The sequence below is a fragment of the Mesoplodon bidens genome, assembly GCF_964165515.1.
Source record: "Mesoplodon bidens genome assembly, chromosome: 8".
Classification (NCBI taxonomy): domain Eukaryota; kingdom Metazoa; phylum Chordata; class Mammalia; order Artiodactyla; family Ziphiidae; genus Mesoplodon; species Mesoplodon bidens.
In genome coordinates, this window is record NC_138165.1 from 74,747,547 (window position 1) to 74,768,953 (window position 21,407).

The 21,407-nt window shown below is 43.6% G+C and overlaps 1 protein-coding gene across 5 annotated transcripts in view; it reads right to left on the bottom strand.

The window, feature by feature from the left end:
• The window catches only part of HECW2 (HECT, C2 and WW domain containing E3 ubiquitin protein ligase 2), a 412,125-nt gene extending 407,665 nt beyond the window's left edge, over window positions 1-4,460 (bottom strand). For all 5 annotated transcript variants that reach the window (XM_081242425.1, XM_081242421.1, XM_081242427.1 and 2 more), the window contains exon 1: window positions 4,365-4,460. The gene's annotated coding sequence lies outside the window, so the exon portion shown is untranslated. The remainder of the gene's footprint in view (window positions 1-4,364) is intronic.
• Window positions 4,461-21,407: the final 16,947 nt, after the last annotated feature.

Genomic DNA, 21,407 nt, shown 5'->3' on the forward strand with positions numbered 1-21,407 from the left:
ATGATTTAAAGTTTGGAGAGGCTGGACTTTTTTTTTAGTTTAAAAGTCAACCCATGAAAAAAATGATGAGAAAGTCACAATTTTCCAAATGACTAGGTCTTCGTAAGTAGTTAATTTCAACCCCACAATACACATCTCTATAGATATATGATCAATGTTTGTATATATACACATACACATATATGCATGCACACATTAGACATATGTTGAACATATCTAGAAGAAGCTAGGGACATTTTTCCATCATATGGGTAGTCTTCATATAAAAGCTAATGACTTAGGTAATACTTAAGACAACCATCCATCATAATTTTCTTGGGATAGTCCAGTTTATACTGTTTGATCTGGTGCCCCTTCCAGTTAGTATCCCCTTTTACTCTCAAAAGTGTCCTTATCTGAGCAAAAATAACTACTTGGTTATCCTACTCATAAAGAAGATACATACATTTCTTCTTCTTCTTTTTTTTTTTTGCGGTACACAGGCCTCTCACTGTTGTGGCCTCTCCCGTTGCGGAGCACAGGCTCCGGACGCGCAGGCTCAGCGGCCATGGCTCACGGGCCCAGCCGCTCTGCGGCATATACATTTCTTCTTATTCAAGCATGCCGACCAAGCTTTTGAAGATTTTAGTGGAGTGGGTGTGGAAAAAGTGACAGCCATAATTAATTGTAACACCTGCTGGCCAGCACTGCAAGTGAACTCTCTCAAACAGGCAATTCTTTAGCCAAGGAACACAGCCATTGTTGAAGTACATGCCACAAGCTTCATATATCTAGCTTTAGAACTCAAATCCCCCACCAGGTCACCTGCACAATCTCCAGCCCCTATGAGAATGTTCACGTGATGAGTGGGCACAGCACATTCTGCTCTGCAAGCCCTTTGTCTGAAAAACTGAGACCCAAACCCAAGACTCTAGTCAAAAGAGAGGGCAGAAAACAAAGGCTCTTCTATTATCCCCGTGGCCCAGAGGGCTTGGAAACTAGGAGAATGTGGAGTCAAGTCTTCACAACGACACATGTGTTTTGGTCTCTCAGTAAATTCCAAGAACTTGACCAAACACTAGATCTTGAAACTTTCATTCATATCTGCAAACGCCATGCACCCATCAGGTCTGCAAACAGAATTTTGTTGAAGCTGCTCTCCCAAATCATAGTTGTCCCAATTCATGCCGGCCCTAGGTAAGCAGGTACTCATTCTTACTGTGCTCGAAGACAATAATAACCTGGGCTCAGAGCCAGAGTAGACACTTAATATGTCAAGGAAAAAGCTATTTTATTTCTTATATGTATAAATAGATGACAAGCAACCAATTACGTCAGTCTTTTGTCTTCCTTGCTATTTCTTTTTTCCTTATGCATTTTTTGGGGTTTTGGGGTATATATATATATATATATATATATATTCCATTGCGGAGCACAGGTTCCGGATGCGCAGGCTCAGCGGCCATGGCTCACAGGCCCAGCCGCTCCGTGGCATGTGGGATCCTCCCGGACCGGGGCACGAACCCACGTCCCCTGCCTCGGCAGGCGGACTCTCAACCACTGCGCCACCAGGGAAGCCCTGGGGTTTTTTTTTTTTTTACCTTTCTTACCTTTGCATTTAACAAATTAAAGACTGAAACAAAGCCAGACTCAAAATTTGAAGTCAGGAGAGGGTGGTAAAGAAAATAGTGAAGATTCCTTAATATCTAGGGTGACCACATAATTTATCATCCAAACCAGGGCACTTTTAAATGTGAAAGGGGATGCATTTGATAATTCAGATAGGTCAACAGGAAAAAACCAGTACTGCAGGCTAAGCAGAGGGTGTAGTCACCTTTCTAATCCCTCATACATTTTCCCACACAAAAGGCATCCTGTGTATAAAGAAGCAAATCTGCCTCTGCTACATCAAGCAAACTTCAAATATAGTCCTCTCTCTTTTAGGCCAGGCCTGGCTTTCCACAATGGAGCTGAAAATGTTTTCACTCCACCCTGCCATTCCCTATTCATGCAAAACTGGTTCCATTTTTACTCAAGAAAGCAGGCAGCAACACACTAGAATGTGGATGCAGGCCAGGAGCCCAGTAAGCCCCAGGCCTGGTGCCTCAGGTTTCTCATAAAGGAATATTTCACTAGAAAGGAAGCAACCTGGTGAGAAGGTACACAGATACCAGCCGCAGATTTAACAATCTGAATTTGAATGTTAGACCCTTTTGTTGATGCCAAGGCACACGCTGAAACTGGACAGAGCCCGAAAGCCACCTCTCCAGCAGCACACATTCATCCAAAAGAAATAGCTATGGCATCTGTCCTCAGCTACAGGTAACAACCTTGGTTTCTTTGCCTTTTGCTGCGATCAGTGGCGCAGAAGGATTTGAAAAAAGTAAGAAAATATGTTTTTTTTCACTCAAGATTACAGTTCTCACGTTAAACAGAGCCAATGCTTACTTTTACCCCATACTTCCTGTTCAGGGGGGTCAAACATTGCTCATGTTCTTCATTAAATTTAGTCCTGTGGTTAGTGACTATTAATTTACTGGAATATTCTCCCTCACATGCATCCAGAGGGGAGACCAATTTTGCAATCTAGTTGGAATCTACAGCACATAAAGAATCCATGATGGTGGTAGGAGCAGAAAAGCTCCAGCGGGCTTATCTCAAATGGTCAGAATGACTGATTTCTTCACGGACTCCACAGTCATTCAAAAAGATTCACTGCCCAAGGCTGTTCAGTGCTGTGATGGAGGCAATGATAAAGCAAATGTCTTAGGCTGTTAAGCCTTATAAAAGTAGAGTACTACCCATAGCTGAGAGTCTCATGACAAATGCTGGGAGCCAGGGAACCACCTGTCACGGAGATGGTAGAAGAAACTCCTTCTGAATTCATGCAGATTTGACTAAAGTCCTTCCAGCTAGGAGACACTGAGTCCAAGGGGCCATTTGTATACAAGAACTGCTGTTTTCCCAGTGGTATGATAATCTTAAATTCAAAGACATTTTTGTTAATATAACTGTTTAAATTGCTTCACATAACCACAATTGAGGCCAAAATGGGCCGAAGGAATAATCAAAACAAACAGCTCAATAATGACTTTTTAAATGTTCAAAGAAAGAAGAAACTAACTGGTTAGGCTGCTGGATGATAAGGTTAGAATGCCTCCTTTGGGAGATGAAAATTATGTCTTCCCCACCTGACCCCATCTCCCAACAGTGAAGTGGATAATTTCTGAAGAATACAATGAGCCTTTATGCTGGGCTTCTCTTGTCTGCTAGGGATGCCATCTGTCTCCCACACTATATAAACAATCCCTGCAGGAATCTTCTGATGCCCAAACAGATTAGCAAACTCCAGATTTTCACACCATTAATAATATCCCCATCCAGATTAGGCTTCTTGCTTTAATAACTCCAAAGATAAGCCTAATAACTGATCCTTTTTGTTTACAGGTAATGTGAGTGTCATTTTAAAGATACCCTCTCAGAACACACAGCCATCTGTTGGAGGGGGAGCGGGTGGAGCTCTCTCTAGGCAACAGAAGAAATGAGCCCTTGAGGGAACAGGAGAAATAGTAAAATGAAAATCATACTTATGAGACAAATGAAAACATGAAATTTCACCAGGTCTAATAGAGGACTCTAATAATTACATTAAAATCTTTTTCTTCCAAATGACAAACTAGAAAACTATTCAAAAAAAGACAAGTTTCACACTTTGACAAAGGCATACGTACAATGAGAATTCAGAGTTTGCTTGACTCTAGGACGGTGAAAGCAGAAACCATACTGGGAAGGCTAAAGGCCCCCGGGGAAGTTTGCCTACCGTCCACCTCTACCTACGAGGACTGCTGATGCTTGCCTTCTCCAAGTTTAATATCGATTGATCCCCTGTAACTCTGTGAGCTCTCTGTATTGTCTCCAAAGACTTCCAACTCTAAAGGAAATAAATGTACCTGTAAAGATGTTCCTAAATTAATAATAATAATCAAGGAAAAACACCTGAGCTCTGCTAATAGCGGAAAACACAAGGCATGGAAGAGCCAGACCTCTGCAGATGCATGTCCTCGGAAACGTCTACGTCTAAATCTGCAGCCCCAGTTTCCTCCAGGCCCCAAGCCCCCGAAGAGGATGTTCACAACACGTTCCAAACCGAAAAGGAAATGAAGCCTCCGCTCCCTCAAGTGACGCTCAGATGGACCCAAAAGTCTCAGCTCCCCGGGAGAACCAAACCTTGAAACACGTCCCAGTGCCTCTCACCCGCGTCTCTGGGCAGCGGAAGCCGAAATGTCAAATGAATGACCGCGCCGGAGCGAGAGGGAGGAAAACAAAGCCACCTCCCGCTGTCCGGTACCTGCGGCGCGAGGGCCGGGCCAGGGCCGCGCACTCACCTGGGTCTCGGCGCCCGCTGCCGCCGACTGCGGGTGGGGACGAGGCCGCCGGGCGGCAGGGCGCCCCCACAGTCGCCCGGACCCGCGGCCCCGGCGCCCTCCGGCCGGACCGCGCACGCCGCGGGGAAAGCAGGCGACCGGGGGCGCCGCCGCGCGTAGCATGCAGCTCCCGGCTGCGGTGGCCGCTGCCACGGGGCCGAGGGACCCTACGCGGCCGTCTCCGACCCAGCGACTCCGAGGCAACGACGAGAGACGCAGCGCGGAGTCGAGCGCGCCCGGCGCGCCCCTCAGCGGCTCTTCCCGCCGCCTTCCGCAGCGGGCTGGGTCTCGGCTCGCCTTTGTGCTGGCATCCTCCTTCGCTCCCGACGACGCCCGAAGCTCCCCGGGCGGCTCCGCGCCGCCGCCCACCCCCGGGTTACGCCGCGCCCCCCGCGCGGCCCGCCGATTCTGTCGAGTCAGCAGCAGCGGCGGCGGCGGCGGCGGCGGCAGCGGCGGGGACGCGCGAAGCCATATCTCCCGCCCGCGCTCGGGAAGGTGCCAGGGGTCTGGGCGTCCGGAGCGGGTTTACGGGCGAGTTCGGCGGCCCGGGCGCGGCGCGTCCCCGAGCGGCCCCGCAGCGCCTGGCTCCCCGCCGCTCGCTCTCCAGGCGTCGCCCGCGAGCCGCGCGCCGGCCCGCCCGCGTCGCCCCCTCTCGCCGCTCCCCGCGGGCTCGCCCGGCCTCCCTCGCGCTGCCACCTTCCTCGGGCCCAGCGTGCCCGGTGCCCGCCCTGGCCCTCGGGGGGCTAAGGGTGCGGGCCGCTCACCTCCCGCGGCGTCCGCGGCCCTCCCCGCTGGACTCCCGGGCGGCATCTGCCCGCACCTCCCTGCGGGGCGCTGGGCTGGGGGCTTCCTGCACCTCAGGAACCAGAGTGGGGGAGGCGGGAGGGGTGAGGGGAGAGGACGGGAGGGACTGCCAGACCTTGGCCAGTTGGACCTTCCTGGGGACGGTGTGGGAGAGCGGGGCGGATGCAGCTGGGCGAAGGACGAATGCCGAGGCTGCGGCGGAGCCCGAGCTGCTCTCCTTCTGCGACGCCGAAGGACATGAGGGTTCCGAGAGGCGCCGCGGAGGAAGAAGAAGACCCTCTGAGGTCAAGCAGGCTGGACTCTTCCCAAATCCCTCCGGAAGGCTGAATGGAGGGGTGTCATGCCTCGGTTTCCCCAACTGCAAGGGCAAGACGGTAATACTCAGGTCACCTACACGGGGTGTGGTCACGATTAAAAATGGATTATTGAAAGCCCTCCCAGCTACTTTGCCTAAAGAGCGCACTCAAATTAAAAATTACCGTATTAATACTTTCGGCTCTCTGTTTACTTCTTTTGTAGCATCTCCATTGACTCAGTCCCACTTAGGAGAAAGAGTAAAAACGCTGACATATAAAATGATTACCCTCTATGCGTGATATCTATCTGGATAAGGGAAAGATTTACTCGATTTTACAGTTTAACTACAACCATAGGAAAGAAGTCCCAAAACATTTTTTCCACAAATAATGGATATCCTTATTTACGGTGTTTTGAGTATGTACTTTCAGTATTATCCATTTCTCTGATAACAGCTATTCATTTTTCCTTTGGGAACTACCCCTCCCCCCTTGCCCACGAGTCTTTGTGGTTCCAGGATACTGACACCTCCCACCCTCACTCCCCAGAACTGGCCAGTCTTCATATTCCAGACCACAGTGATTGGTTCTGGGATGGGCATATTGGTCCAAGAACTCAATCTGGGGCTTTTGCTGAATCAGTTCAGAAAAAGAAGCCCTTCAAACTAGAATAACTTATTTGGAAGGATATAAGCCAGTGATAAGTACCACCAATGACTGTAAATGAAGTCAGGTCAACTTCAAGAGAAGGAAAACTGTGGGAGAGGGGATGATATCTTTGGAGACTTAGGAGGCAAATATATCTGAAGTGAACTCTACCCCCGAAGGCAAAAATCCCCCTCCTTTCCTCAAGGCAGTTTCAGTTGTGTTCTGTCACATGTCACAAAAAGCCCTGACTCATTATTCCTCTGGATCTTTCCATCCCAGGCATCATTGCTAGGCTACTCCAATGAATTGATGAACAACCCCCCATGCCCCCCCACACACACAAACAAAAGAAAAAAAAATGGTCCTATTCTTGTACTTGCTGGAAGAGTAGGGATCCCGAAAGATCCCACATGATGTTCTCTTCCTACAACTTGCTCTAGACTCAGCAACCCCACAACTGCAACCCCTAACCTCCTGTGTTGATTAAGCACTGTCTTACAATTTGGCTTTAAACAAAAAAGCATAAAATTAAATAGAGCTAAAATGGATCATTCTTGCTGCCCTTAGGTTTAAAAAAACAATAACAAAACCTTTTTCTCTCACCTTAAAAGCGGTCCCATCTGTCTTTAAAACTCTCTATGTATCAGGCATTAAACATGAGGCTGAGGCTTCAAATAAGGTTAATAGCAAAGTCATCTTAAAATCTCAGACTTGCAAAAGTGTGTAAACGTTAGGTTCTTTCATACCACACTCCCCATCCCTGTCACTACCACTCCCCAAACTGGGGCCTCCCCTTCACAGGATCCCTGACTGGTTCTCATTTAGCCTCTTCCTGAGCTGTTCCTGTGAAGAAAACTCAGTATTTCATTAGCTGGTCAATTCTACATTTAAACTGGCCTAACATTAGATAGTGATTCCTTATATTGAGTTGAAATACTTCTTTCACCTCACAGGACTACAAGGACTAAAGACAGACTTGGGAACCCCTTGAATTTTCTCTTCCAAGATCTTTGCATGGCCCTTAGCTGTTTATCATAAGGCAGAGAGTCCTGACCCTTCATCATCCTCCATTACCTCCTTTCTATGAACGTGCTCACCTTTGAGCACTCCTCCTGAAGCATTCAAAGCTAAACCCAAAGGCAGATTCCAGGAAACTTAAAATTCAAGCCTCGGGGCTTTCCTGGTGGCGCAGTGGTTGAGAGCCCGCCTGCCGATGCAGGGGACACGGGTTCGTGCCCCAGTCCGGGAAGACCCCACATGCTGCGGAGCGGCTGGGCCCGTGAGCCATGGCCGCTGAGCCTGCGCGTCTGGAGCCCGTGCTCCACAACGGGAGAGGCCACAACAGTGAGAGGCCCGCATACCGCAAAAAAAAAAAAAAAAAAAAATTCAAGCCTCTTCCAGCACCACAAGAGGGGTCCTAGAAGTATATTCATGTGGTATTATGTTCCTGTAAAAGTTTTGGAAGTAAAATATTTTCATCTTAAAAGATTGCTGTCTCTGTGTACTCTAACTTCCCTTCAGTCATAATTTTCAGAAGCACTGAAGTGATTGCTGGCATTTTGGGGATCTGGCTAAGGGGAAGCTGAGTTAGTTAAATGGAAAAAAATTATGTGGTTCATGGGCATTACAGCCCATTGGAACAGTAGCATCTATTCTGACTGCTTGAAGGCCTACCATCACCTGGGTCACTTGGTATTGTGACACAAAGGTGGATGGCCAGAGACCAATCAGCAGATGAATGCTTTGGGACCCAGCACAGAAGCATGTAGGCAATGGGGTAATGTTTGAAATGTACGGATCCAGAACTAGAATTGGAAAATCCTCCCACATCTTATTCTGTAAATGTAAAAGAAATTTGGTACAGATTTTCCCAAATTTGACCACTATCTTAAAAAATGTATGTAACTTTCCCAGTAATGAGTTGTAGACTGGAAAGAAACTCTTCTAAACTACCAATAATAAAAATAAATTTCAATCAACTCCACTAGTGGAAAGACTGAACTATCTATTAACTCTATAGAACAAAATGTAACAAAATCATTTTCATATGAAGAAGAAATCAAAGAGTATGCAGTCAAAAGATGTAGGAAAAAGTATTGTTAAAAGTATACTAGGCAGTTAATTAATTTAAAACATCAAGATATTTTTCTGAATTTGGTGATGTCTGGTTCTTGTGAATTTTTTAATTTGTAATTGGTTGTGACTTTTATTCTAAATAAATACTTTTTGTACCTTCTTTTATACTTGTGGGTTTTTTTCTTAAAGAAGCCTCTGTATTGTGTAATCTTCAGACTCCACAAAACGTGGATCTATCCCCTGTTGAACCTGATACTCTGAATGTAGTCTAATCAGTGTAGCATTCAGGGAGCGGGAGCTTCCAATGGAAGAAATAACTAAACACAATAATAGTTGAGACATCCATTACTGTCCTATTTCATCTGTCAATCATCATAGAGAAATGAATGACTAGTTACAACTAGGGAATTTAGGGCATGACTGAAGAATGTCCATTTGAACACACAAAAAAGAAAAATTCTTAAATGTATTACAACTTCTCTGCCTTTTTAAAGAAAGTATACCAAACCTAATTGATTCATCATTTTCATAGTGGCTGTAATATATTTACTATGCTATGATTCAGTGATACCCTTAGGACCTATCTAGGCATAAATGTTTATGCCTCTATGCTAAATGGCCTCAGGCTCCTATAGTTTTCATTGTTGTTGTTGTACTTTAAAAGTAACTTTTTCCTTTGAACCGCATATTTTTCCTATAACCTTTTCTTTTCTTGATAATCTTTCTTGTCTCACTTTAAGTTCCTGTTTATGGTCTGGTATGGAATTGATAAACTATATAAATATTCTCATTAGGACTCTGTTTAAAATGCCTTGTGGGAGGGGGGAGGTTCAGTGAATAATATGCGTGAGCTTTAGTGCATACATTTCATGGTATCTGTTGTGGCTGCTTGGAATCCTTTCTTATTTTCTTCCAATTTCTCACACACTAGTAATGGTAAGAAGCCCTGGATTCTCCTTTTCACATATTCTCTAAGTAAATATTTAATAACCATTTACTATGAGTCAGGCATTCTTCTAAGTGTTAACGATACAGAAGTAAAGGGAACAGAAAAAAAATCCCTGCCCTTGTGAATCTTATATTCTGATAGAATAGGGAAGGAGAGGTCAAATAATAACTTCCCTGGTGGTCCAGTGGTAAAGAATCTGCCTTCCAATGCAGGGGACGTGGGTTCAATCCCCAGTCGGGGAGCTAGGTTCCCACATGTCGTGGGGCAGCTAAGCCCACACTCCACAGCTACTGAGCTCGCGCTCCTCAACTAGAGGAAAACCCGCATACCACAGCTAGAGAGAAGCCCATGCACCGCAGAGAAAGATTCTGCACGCATCAACGAAGATCCCGCGTGCCGCAACTAAGACCCGACGCAGCCATAAATAAATAAATAGATGATCCTGACTACAATGGAAATTAATACCTTGAAATAGGGTGTTGCTATAATTAAAACCTAAAATATGTGGCATTTACTTAGGAGTTCAGTAGCAAGTAGCAAAAAACTAACATTGGAAGCTAGAAAGATGGTGATAATAGTATGCAGTGGCAAAACAATGAGTAAAATGTTACCATTACCACATAACTTATCTCGAGCCACTGAGTCAGCAGCAGTAAGATAAGTGATTGGAAAGAATCAATTAGGAAGTGATAGAGACTACTGGTTGCATATGGCAGAGTATCACAAAAAAGATAGGAGTTGAGGAAAGAACTAACTAGTTTTCAAAAATAAATGAGACATTACAAAAAGTCTAGACAGTTCATTCTTCACAGAGATGGAAAACCTAACTGCTTTTACATTCCAAACAGTAAAAGATGGGATTTATAAAAGCTTTGACAAAGCCCCAGTAAAATTCAGCCAGGGAAAAGATAACATTTAAGGGTGTGGTTAGATAGGTTCAAGGTTACCATTAAGTTGAGGAAGGTTTAGTCTTATATTTACAAAAACATTGGGTATAGTTACTGGCACACATAACTGACTGGAAGAAAAAGATCAGAAACCTATTGATTTGTTTTCTTATGTTTTTAATGTTATTATGATTTTATTTTTTTAACACCTTTATTGGAGTATAATTGCTTTACAATGCTGTGTTCGTTTCTGTTTCATAACAAAGTGAATCAGCTATACATGTACATATATCCCCATATCTCCTCCCTCTTGCGTCTCCTTCCCACTCTCCCTATTCCACCCCTCTAGGTGGTCACAAAACACAAAGCTGATCTCCCTGTGCTATGCGGCTGCTTCCCACTAGCTAGCTATTTTACATTTGGTAGTGTATATACGTCCATGTCACTCTCTCACTTCGTCCCAGTTTACCCGTCCCCCTCCCCGTATCCTCAAGTCCATTCTCTACGTCTGCGTCTTTATTCCTGTCCTGCCCCTAGGTTCTTCAGAACCATTTTTTTTAGATTCCATATATATGTGTTAGCATACAGTATTTGTTTTTCTCTTTCTGACTTGCTTAACTCTGTATGATGGACTCTAGGTCCATCCACCTCACTACAAATAACTCAATTTCGTTTCTTTTTATGGCTGAGTAATATTCCATTGCATATATGTGCCACATCTTCTTTATCCATTCATCTGTCGATGGACACTTAGGTTGCATCCATGTCCTGGCTATTGTAAGTAGAGCTGCAATGAACATTGTGGTACATGACTCTTTTTGAATTATGGTTTTCTCAGGGTATATGCCCAGTAGTGGGATTGCTGGGTCGTGTGGTAGTTCTATTTATAGTTTTCTAAGGAACCTCCATACTGTTCTCCATAGTGGCTGTATCAATTTACATTCCGGCCAACAGTGCAAGAGGGTTCCCATTTCTCCACACCCTCTCCAGCATTTATTGTTTGTAGAATTTTGATGATGGCCATTCTGATTGGTGTGAGGTGATACCTCATTGTAGTTTTGATTTGCATCCCTCTAATGATTAGTGATGTTGAGCATTCTTTCATGTGTTTGTTGCCAATCTGTATATCTTCTTTGGAGAAATGTCTATTTAGGCCTTCTGCCCATTTTTGGATTGGGTTGTTTGTTTTTTTGGTATTGAGTTGCTTGTAAATTTTGGAGATTAATCCTTTGTCAGTTGCTTCATTTGCAAATGTTTCCTCCCATTTCCTCCCATTCTGAGGGTTGTCTTTTCGTCTTGTTTATGGTTTCCTTTGCTGTGCAAAAGCTTTTAAGTTTCATTCGGTCCCATTTGTTTATTTTTGTTTTTATTTCCATTTCTTTAGGAGGTGGGTCAAAAAGGATCTTGCTCTGATTTATGTCATAGAGTGTTCTGCCTATGTTTTCCTCTAAGAGTTTTATAGTATCTGGCCTTACATTTAGGTCTTTAATCCATTTTGAGCTTATTTTTGTGTATGGTGTTAGGGAGTGTTCTAATTTCATTCTTTTACATGTGTCCTGTCCAGTTTTCCCAGCACCACTAATTTAAGAAGCTGTCTTTTCTCCACTGTATATTCTTGCCTCCCTTATCAAAAATAAGGTGACCGTATGTTCATGGGTTTATCTCTGGGCTTTCTATCCTGTTCCATGAGCTATATTTCTGGTTTTGGGCCAGTACCATAGTGTCTTGATTACTGTAGCTTTGTAGTATAGTCTGAAGTCCGGGAGCCTGATTCCTCCAGCTCCGTTTATCTTTCTCAAGATTGCTTTGGTTATTTGGAGTCTTTTGTGTTTACATACAAATTGTGAAACTTTTTGCTTTGGTTCTGTGAAACATGCCACTGGTGGTTTGATAGGGATTGCATCGAATCTGTAGATTGCTTTGGGTAGTATAGTCATTTTCACAATGTTGATTCTTCCAATCCAACAACATGGGATAGCTCTCCATCTGTTTGTATACTCTTTAATTTCTTTCATCAGTGTCTTATAGTTTTCTGCATACAATTCTTTTGTCTCCTTAGGTAGGTTTCTTCCCCCTAAGTATTTTATTCTTTTTTTTGCAGTGGTAAACAGGAGTGTTTCCTTAATTTTTCTTTCAGATTTTTCGTCATTAGTGTATACAAATGCAAGAGACTTCTGTGCATTAATTTTGTATCCTGCTACTTTACCAAATTTGTTGATTAGCTCTAGTAGTTTTCTGGTAGCGTCTTTAGGATTTTCTATATGTAGTAACAATGTCATCTGCAAACAGCGACAACTTCTTCATTTCTGACTTGGTTTCCTTTTATTTTTCTTCTCTGTTTGCTGTGGCTAAAATTTCCAAAACTATGTGGAATAATAGGGGTGAGAGTGGATAACCTTGTCTTGTTCCTGATTTTAGAGGAAATTGTTTCAGTTTTTCACCATTGAGAATGATGTTGGCTGTGGATTTGTTATATGGCCTTTATTATGTTGAGGTAAGTTCCTTCTATGCCTACTTTCTGGAGGGTTTTTATCATAACTGGGTGTTGAATTTTGTTGAAAGCTTTTTCTGCATCTCTTGAGATGATCGTATGGTTTTACTCTCTCAGATTGTTAATATGCTGTATCACATTGACTGATTTGTATATATTGAAGAATCCTTGCATTCCTGGGATAAATCCCACTTGTTCATGGTGTATGATCCTTTTAATGTGCTGTTGGATTCTGTTTGTTAGTATTTTGTTGAGGATTTTTGCATCTATGTTCATCAGTGATATTGACCTGCAGTTGTCTTTCTTTGTGACATCTTTGGTTTTTGTATCAGGGTGATGGTGGCCTCGTAGAATGAGTTTGGGAGTGTTCCTCCCTCTGCTGTATTTTGGAAGAGTTTGAGAAGGACAGGTGTTAGCTCTTCTCTAAATGTTGTAGAATTCGCCTGTGAAGCCATCTAGTCTTGGGCTTTTGTTTGTTGGAAGATTTTTAATCACAGTTTCAATTTCAGTGCTTGTGATTGGTCTGTTTATATTTTCTATTCGTCTTGGTTCAGTCTCAGAAGGTTGTGGTTTTCTAAGAATTTGTCCATTTCTTCCAGGTTTCCCATTTTATTGGCATAGAGTTGCTTGTAGTAATCTCTCATGATCTTCTGTATTTCTGCAGTGTCAGTTGTTACTTCTTTTTCACTTCTAATTCTATTAATTTGAGTCTTCTCCCTTTTTTTCTTGATGAGTCTGGCGAATGTTTTATCAATTTTGTTTATCTTCTCAAAGAACCAGCTTTTAGTTTTATTGATATTTGCTATCATTTCCTTCATTTCTTTTTAATTTATTTCTGATCTGATCATTATGATTTCTTTCCTTCTGCTAACTTTGGGGTTATTTGGTTCTTCCTTCTCAAATTGCTTTAGGTGTAAGGTTAGGTTGTTTATTTGAGATGTTTCTTGTTTCTTCAGGTAGGATTATATTGCTATAAACTTCACTCTTAGAACTGCTTTTGCTGCATTACATAGATTTTGGGTCGTCGTTTTTTGTCATTTGTTTCTAGGTATTTTTTTTATTTCCTCTTTGATTTCTTCAGTGGTCTCTTGGTTATTTAGTTGTATATTGTTTAGCCTCCATGTATTTGTATTTCTTACAGAATTTTTCCTGTAATTGATATCTATTCTTATAGCGTTGTGGTCAGAAAAGATACTTGATACGATTTCTATTTTCTTAAATTTACCAAGGCTTGATTTGTGACCCATGATATGATCTATTCTGAGAATGTTCCATGAACACGAGAAGAAAATGTATTCTGTTGTTTTTGGATGGAATGTCCTATAAATATCAGTTAAGTGCATCTTGTTTAATGTATCATTTGAAGCTTGTGTTTCCTTATTTATTTTCATTTTGGATGATCTGTCCACTGGTGAAAGTGGGGTGTTAAAGTCCCCTACTGTGACTGTGTTGCTGTCGATTTCCCCTTTTATGGCTGTTAGCATTTGCCTTATGTATTGAGGTGCTCCTATGATGGGTGCATAAATATTTACAGTTGTTATATCTTCTCTTGGATTGATCTCTTGATCATTATGTAGTGTCCTTCTTTGTCTCTTGCAGTGGTCTTGATTTTAAAGTCTATTTTGTCTGATATGAGACTCCAGCTTTCTTTTGATTTCCATTCACATGGAATATCTTTTTCCATCCCCTCACTTTCAGTCTGTATGTGTCCCTAGGTCTGAAGTGGGTCTCTTGTAGACAGTATATATGCGGGTCTTGTTTTTGTATTCATTCAGCCAGTCTGTGTCTTTTGGTTGGAGCATTTAATCCATTTACACTTAAGGTAATTATCAATATGTATGTTCCTATTACCATTTTCTTAATTGTTTTGGGTTTGTTATTGTAGGTCTTTTCGTTCTCTTGTGTTTCCTGTCTAGAAAAATTCCTTTAGCATTTGTTGCAAAGCTGGTTTGGTGGTTCTGAATTCTCTTAGCTTTTGCTTGTTTGTAGTGGTTTTAATTTCCCCATCAAATCTGAATGAGATCCTTGCTGGGTAGGGTAATCTTGGTTGTAGGTTTTTCCCTTTCATCAGTTTAAATATGTCCTGCCACCCCCTTCTGGCTTGCAGAGTTTCTGCTGAAAGATCAGCTGTTAACCTTATGGGGATTTCCCTTTTTTTTTTTTTGCGGTACACGGGCCTCTCACCATTGTGGCCTCTCCCGCCGCAGGGCACAGGCTCCGGACGCGCAGGCTCCGCAGCCATGGCTCACGTGCCCAGCCGCCCCGCAACATGTGGGATCTCCCCGGACCGGGGCACGAACCCGTGTCCCCTGCATTGGCAGGTGGACTCTCAACCACTGTGCCACCAGGAAAGCCCTTCCCTTGTATTTTATTTGTTGTTTTTTCCTTGCTGTTTTTAATATTTTTTCTTTGTATTTAATTTTTGATAGTTTGATTAATATGTGTCCTCTTGTGTTTCTTCTTGGATTTATCCTGTATGGATTTCTCTGTGCTTCTTGGACTTGATTGACTATTTCCTTTCCCATATTAGGGAAGTTTTCTACTATTATCACTTCAAATATTTTCTCAGTCCCTTTCTTTTTTTCTTTTTCTTCTGGAACCCCTGTAATTTGAATGTTGGTGTATTTAATACTGTCCCAGAGGTCTCCAAGACTGTCCTCAATTCTTTTCATTCTTTTTTCTTTATTCTGCTCTGCAGTAGTTATTTCCACTATTTTATCTTCCAGGTCACTTATCCGTTCTTCTGCCTCAGTTATTCTCCTACTGATTCCTTCTAGAGAATGTTTAATTTCATTTATTGTGTTGTTCATCATTGTTTGTTTGCTCTGCAGTTCTTCTAGGTCCTTGTTAAACGTTTCTTGTATTTTCTTCATTCTATTTCCAACATTTTGGATCGTCTTTACTATGATTATTCTGAATTCTTTTTCAGATAGACTGCCTATTACCTCTTCAATTGTTTGGTCTGGTGGGTTTTTACCTTACTCCTTCATCTGCTGTGTGTTTCTCTGTCTTCTCATTTTGTTTCACTTACTGTGTGTGGGTCTTCTTTGCCAGTGCTGCAGGTTCGTAGTTCCCATCTTTTTTGGTGTCTTCCCCCCGTGGCTTAGGTTGCTTCAGTGTGTTGTGTAGGCTGGTGGAGGAGACTCGTGCCTGTGTTCTGGTGAATGAGGCTGGATCTTGCCTTTCTGGTGGGCAGGAGTATGTCCAGTAGTGTGTTTTGGGGTTGTCTGTGACCTTATTATGATTTTAGGCACCCTCTCTGTTAATGGGTGGGGTTGTGTTCCTGTCTTGCTAGTTGTTTGGCATAGGGTGTCCAGCACTGTGGCTTGCTGGTCGTTGAGTGGTGCTGGGTCTTGGCTTTGAGGTGGAGATCTCTGGGAGAGCTTTCGCCGTTTGATATTACGTGGAGCCAGGAGGTTTCTGGTGGACCAGTGTCCTGAACTTAGCTCTCTCACCTCAGAGGCACAGGCCTGACACTCGGCTAGAGCACGAAGACCCTGTCAGTCACACGGCTCAGAAGAAAAGAGAGGGAGGGAGGAAGGAAGGAAGGAACGAAGGAACGAAGGAACGAATGAACGAAGAAAGAAGAAAATTATTTAAATAAATATTTTTTAATTATTAAAAATTAAAAAATTAAAAAGTAATAAAAAAAGAAAGAAGAGAGTAACCAAACCAAAAAACAAATCCACCAATGATAACAAGCAATAAAAACTATGCTAAAAAAACCCCAAAAATGGACATACAGAACCCTAGGACAAATGGTAAAAGCAAAGCTATACAGACAAAATCACACAAAAAAGTATACACATATACACTCACAAAAAGAAAAAAAGGAAATAAAATATATTTTTTTAAAAAAGGAAGAGAGCTGGGCTTCCCTGGTGGCGCAGTGGTTGAGGGTCCGCCTGCTGATGCAGGGGACGCGGGTTCGTGCCCCGGTCTGGGGGGGTCCCACATGCCACGGAGCGGCTGGGCCTGTGAGCCATGGCCGCTGAGCCTGTGCGTCCGGAGCCTGTGCTCCGCAAGGGGAGAGGCCACAGCAGTGAGAGGCCCGCGTACCGAAAAAAAAAAAAAAAAAAAAAAAAAAAAAAAAAAAAAGGAAGAGAGCAACCAAATCAATAAACAAATCTACCAATGATAATAAACTCTAAACACTAAACTAAGATAAACATAAAACCAGAAACAAATTAGATGCAGAAAGCAAACCCCAAGTCTACAGTTGCTCCCAAAGTCCACTGCCTCAATTTTGGGATGATTTGTTGTCTAGTCAGGTATTCCACAGTTGCAGGGTACATCAAGTTGATTCTGGAGATTAAATCCGCTGTTCCTGAGGCTGCTGGGAGAGATTTCCCTTTCTCTTTTTTATTCGCACAGCTCCTGGGGTTCAGCTTTGGATTTGGCCCTGCCGCTGCATGTAGGTCGCCTGAGGGTGTCTGTTCTTCGCTCAGACAGGATGGAGTTAAAGTAGCAGCTGATTAAGGGGCTTTGGCTCACTCAGGCCACGGGGAGGGAGGGGTACGGAGTGCGAGGCGAGCCTGCAGTGGCAGAGGCCGGCATGACATTGCAATAGCCTGAGGCGTGCTGTGTGTTCTCCCCGGGAAGTTGTCCCTGGATCACGGGGCCCTGGCAGTGGCGGGCTGCACAATCTCCCAGGAGGGGCAGTCTGGATAGTGACCTGTGCTTGCACACAGGATTCTTGGTGGCTGCAGCAGCAGCCTTAGCGTTTCATGCGTGTCTCTTGTGTCTGTGCTGAGTGCCGTGGCTCATGCCCATCTCTTGAGCTCGTTTAGGCGGTCCCCTGAATCCCCTCTCCTAGCCCACCCCAAGACAATGGTCTCTTGCCTCTTAGGCATGTCCAGACTTTTTCCTGGACTCCCTCCTGGCTAGCTGTGGTGCACTAGCCCCCTTCAGTCTGTGTTCACGCAGCCAGCCCCAGTCCTCTCACTGTGATCTGACCTCTGAAGCCGGAGCCTCAGCTCCCAGCCCCCACCCGCCATGGCAAGTGAGCAGAAAAGCCTCTTGGGCTGGTGAGTGCTGGTCGGCTCGGATCCTCTGTGCGTGAATCTCTCCGCTTTGCCCTCTGCACCCCTGTTGCTGAGCTCTCCTCCGTGGCTCCAAAGCTTCCCCCCGCCGCCCACACCCCGTCTCCACCAGTGAAGGGGCTTCCTAGTGTGTGGAAACCTTTCCTCCTTCACAGCTCCCTCCCACTGGTGCAGGTCCCGTCCCTATTCTTTTGTCTCTGTTTATTCTTTTTTCTTTTGTTCTGCCCAGGTACGTGGGGAATTTCTTGCCTTTTGGGAGGTCTGAGGTCTTCTGCCAGCGTTCAGTAGGTGTTCTGTAGGAGTTGTTCCACGAGTAGATGAATTTCTGATGTATTTGTGGGGAGGAAGGTGATCTCCATGTCTTACTCCTCTGCCATCTTGAAGGTCGAGACAGAAACCTATTTATTTTAGAAGAAATTATATTACCAGAGAAATTATTAGCCCACCCAGACTAAAAAGTTATTTATCAGTTTAAGTTTCAGAACAATTTTCCATGTGAGGAAGCAGGTTTTGAATACTATACACACCCCACCAAGGAGATCCCTCAAAGGATCTCAAGGAGAGTAATGAGAAAGAAAGAACCTCACAGAGGAGAAAAAGGAAAGGATGGAGGTAGAGGGAACAATGTACAAGGGTGGTCCTCCCTGAGGGCAGAACCAGAATTTAATCATGAAACTTCCCAAACTGCCAGGGCAGGTGGGGATATATCACAGTGCCTAATCACAGGGTTTCAGAATTATTCTGGACAAGAGACTGCTGTGTGTTTTCCATTCTTTTTTTTTCCAAATGTGACTATCTATTGTGGGTGTCCATTATCTATTGGATTTCAGAGGAGGCAGATCTCTTGTCCTTTTGACCATGGGTTGCTATATACCCTAAGTTGCTATACCAGGAGTCGCCACATCTGGACTTGATGGAGAGAACTGCACATCGCCCAAAGATCTAGGGAAAATGACTGTATTTTCTTCCTTAGTGAAAAAATGAATGTTTTTTTAAAATATAGGAATGTATTGTTTTTTTATTGTTGCATAACAAATTACCACAACCTTAGTGGCTTAACACAGCACACAGTTATTACCTGGCAGTTTCTGTGGGTTGAAAATCTGAACAAAGCTTAATTGGGATGTCTGCTCATGGTCTCACAAGGTGTCTGCTGGGTTACATTCTCATCTGAAGGCTTGACTGTGCAAAAATCTACCCACTCAATGTGTTGGCAAAATTCATTTCCTTATGGCTCTAGAACTAATGGCCTCTTGTTCCTTCAAAGCTAGCAGGAGAATCTACCTTTCCAGTCTTCTAAGACAGAGTCTTATACAGTATACCTTAATCAATTGAGTAACAGTCTATCATTTTTGCCATATTCTATTAGTTAGAAGCAAGTCACAGATCTCATCCACACTCAAGGAAAGATATTTTACAAGGGGACTTAGCTCATCGTCTGCCACAGGGAAAAGGAGAACAAATAGATATTTGGTGACCAGAAGGCAAATATATTGGTTTTTACCAATCACTATGTGCTTCTATATTTTCCAGGTTGCCTTATGATTAAGTGGCCATGTGACTAGTTCTATCCAATGAAATGTGAGCAGAACTAACGATGGTCATTTCTAGACTGAGATGATTAATTATACAGTGTACCTTCCTTATCACCTCTTCTCCTTTCCCTAGACCATGAAGGCTACATGTTGAAAGATGGCAGCATTACAACATAAAAGAAGTCTGGCTTTCTGAGCAGTGCTTAGAGACAAGCCACCCAGGAGAACAGCAACTAAGCCCAGACCAGGACAGGAGTAAGAAATAAACACTTCTCATGTTAAGGCACTCATATCTGGGAGTTATTTGTACGGAAGGTTGGAAGGGGGTGGAATATTATATAGGGGAGGAAGACAGCCTCCCTGAGAAAATGACTTAAATAAGGATCTGAGAGCAGTAAAGTCTCAGCCACTCAGGCATTTCGGGGAAGAACATTCCAGGAAGAAGGAACAGTAAGTATAGAGGTGCTGAAATGGGAGCTGGATAAGCAGTATCTTACTGTGTCAGAGGCTATGTTGATAATCACCTTGTTTTTAAGATATTTTACAGTAGTGTTTCCCCATGCCAAAATTATTTTGTTTAATATATTATTTTTATGAGCTTCATTCATAGAATTAAGTGTTTCAGGGACTAATATAAAATGTGAGTGTAAAATGTGAGTAAATTTGTGATTCCATTGCAAAGATATTATTATCATTAATACTTCTACATTTCTTTATTTTGTCCTTGATTTGGTCTTTTCTTCTTGGTAACAAAAATCTTGTTTTAGATTTAAGAAAGAAATCCTACCTGGTAAAATTAGTCTGATAAGTTTAAAGAGTCTCTTTAGATTAATTCTGTCTTTTTAACTTAAAAAAGCTCAGTTTCCCAGATTCCTCCCCCCACACCCAGGATAGTGCCCGTGAAAAGAGGTGGCAGTGGAGGCTTATGTGATCGTGTGTCAGCAGCTGGGGAGCTGGATCCATGGCATCCTCTGGATCTATGCTGGCCTCTCATGGGGAACGGCCATCTGGACTGCCTGGGTTGTGGAACGCCAACTGGTCCCACCTCTGGGTATTCAGCTGATGGAGTCTGCTGAAGCCTGTGGCTACTGTGACTCATCATCTGATCTCTCAGGTTCTGGTAGGCCCAGCATTGCTCCCTGGCTGATTAGGCCTCCTCCCAGTTGCTGCTGCTGCTATAGACACTTCTAAGTATCTGTCATATGTGCTATCTACTCCATGGCCTAGACTATGTCTCCCTTGGGCTCTACCATGGAATCACCTCATCTTTCATCACTGCTGGCCCTATGACACTCACTCTATTCTCAGTGCAGCTGCTTTCATGTTTCTCATCAGTATGTGGTTAGTTCTAAGGCCTATCCACAACAAGGAAACTGAGGTAGACTCAGTAAGGTTAAACTCAGGGTTTCCCTCTGTCTAACCACACTGTACCCCTGAACTTACTTTTTTTTTTTTTTTTTTTGCCATACGCGGGCCTCTCACTGTTGTGGCCTCTCCCATTGCGGAGCACAGGCTCCAGATGCACAGGCTCAGTGGCCATGGGTCACGGGCCTAGCCACTCCACGGCATGTGGGATCTTCCTGGAGCAGGGCACGAACCCATGTCCCCTGCATCGGCAGGCGGACTCTCAACCACTGCGCCACCAGGGAAGCCCCCCCGAACTTACTTTGATGCAGCTGCCCTCAGGTTGGTGCCAGAGCAACCTGTGAGGCAATCTCCTTACTAAACCTTAAATATAAATTGAAGAAGATTCTGGGAAGATAGTGGAGTAGGAAGCACCAGGAATCTGTCTCTCCACCTAGACAATGATTGCACTATCAGAATCTGTCTGATGTAACTATTTTAGAGCACTGGAGTCTGTTGAAGGCTTGAAACTTCCAGGGGAGACTTGGATGGCAAATTGTGGTTAATTTTGGCCAATTTTAGCTCTTAGCACAGTAGCAGCTACCCAACTCCCACACCCAGCCATGTGTCTGGCAGCTATATACATGTTCTTAGAGCAGCTTGCACACAGCTTACAGGAAACAGGATGGTCAAAAAAGACTATGTCCTCCAAATATCAGGGATCTGTACTCTGATCACTGATTGCTGCTTCTGATCACAGAGGTGCAGACAAAGAGGTGGGTAGCCATTGTTGCTGTACCTACTCTCTCCTTTATGCAAGCCCCTCCCCATCCAGCTGAAGTGATTTCCAGGGGATTTAAAGAGCTGGTACCATTTTCCCCCTTCATTTTTCATTTTTTTCCCTTTTAGGAGGCAGACATTAAAGACTAGGG